Here is a 1,106-nt window from a genome sequence, read left to right as displayed (position 1 = left end):
CGCATCTGTGATAGGTGTGATAATAACACCTACATCATAGGATTTTTGGAGGTCTAAGTGTATTAGCATTTGCTTAAAAAAAAGTACAATTTGAATGTTTCTTTAAACAATTGAAATGTTGTTTCTGCAAAAAGTCATTCTTTGGCCTATTCCAAGTTATTACCTTCCCCATTTGGAAGGTGCTCAGTTGTGCCTGACCTTCTGTAACCCTTTGGACTGTAGCCCACCAGGCTCTGCTGTCCATGGGATTTTTCAGGCAAGAATATAGAAGTGGGTTGTCATTTCCTCCTCCAGAGGATCTTCCTGGCCCAGGGATGGCACCTGTGTCTCCCTCGTTGCAGGCAGATTCTTTACCCTCTGAGCCATGAGGGAAGCCCAAGGTTAGTATTCTCTGGCCCAAGAAAACATAGGAACTTAGTGCCTGGACAGGGACTTGAACCCTGGGCCCTCAGATTAAAAGTCTGATGCTCTACCAACTGAGCTACCCAGGCTCTAACAATGTGAAGGTGTCTCATTTTTCTTTTCTTTGTGGCACTTGCCATTTTCAGTGATCATTTGTTTGTGAATTGATTAGTTCCCCCACTAGATTTTTCATGGCGACAAAAATATTGTCTGCCTTATTCCTTAAGGATCTGTAATCCTGATTCTCAGAACAGAGTTTATGTTCTCAACAAACATTCATCAAATGAAAGAACTGGAGTTCAGATTGCTACCACTGTAGTGGCTTTTTATCTAGATATTTGACCTCATGCATAATATCTATACCTCCTTGCTGTTTGATATACACGCCAAACATTAATGCTGATTATCTTTGGGAGATGGGATTACAAGGGATTTATTTTTTCATTTTGTTCATCTATATTACTTTAAAAATAATGAGCATGAATATTTTATAATTAATATAACTTTAAAATTAAATAATAAATTTAATTAATTTATTTAAATTATTAAAATAAATTATTAAATTTATTTATTTAAATTAAATTTAAATAAATATTTGTGAATGATTTAACACAGATTCATAGTGAGTATTTAATAAATAGCCAGTCTTATTACTACTAAGCTTTTCAATAAGCCTGAAAGGGCCTCCTTCCTCTATGGCACTG

The 1,106-nt window shown here is 35.7% G+C and overlaps 1 non-coding gene across 1 annotated transcript; it reads right to left on the bottom strand.

Moving 5' to 3' along the window:
* Positions 1-418: 418 nt before the first annotated feature.
* TRNAK-UUU lies at positions 419-491 on the bottom strand. The gene has a single exon. It is a non-coding gene; the product is annotated as a tRNA-Lys (tRNA).
* Positions 492-1,106: the final 615 nt, after the last annotated feature.

This window comes from Bison bison, unplaced genomic scaffold, assembly GCF_000754665.1.
Source record: "Bison bison bison isolate TAMUID 2011002044 unplaced genomic scaffold, Bison_UMD1.0 scf7180017864519, whole genome shotgun sequence".
Taxonomy (NCBI): Eukaryota; Metazoa; Chordata; class Mammalia; order Artiodactyla; family Bovidae; genus Bison; species Bison bison.
The sequence above is the reverse complement of the archived record's forward strand: the minus strand, read 5'-3'. Positions and strand labels throughout refer to the sequence as shown.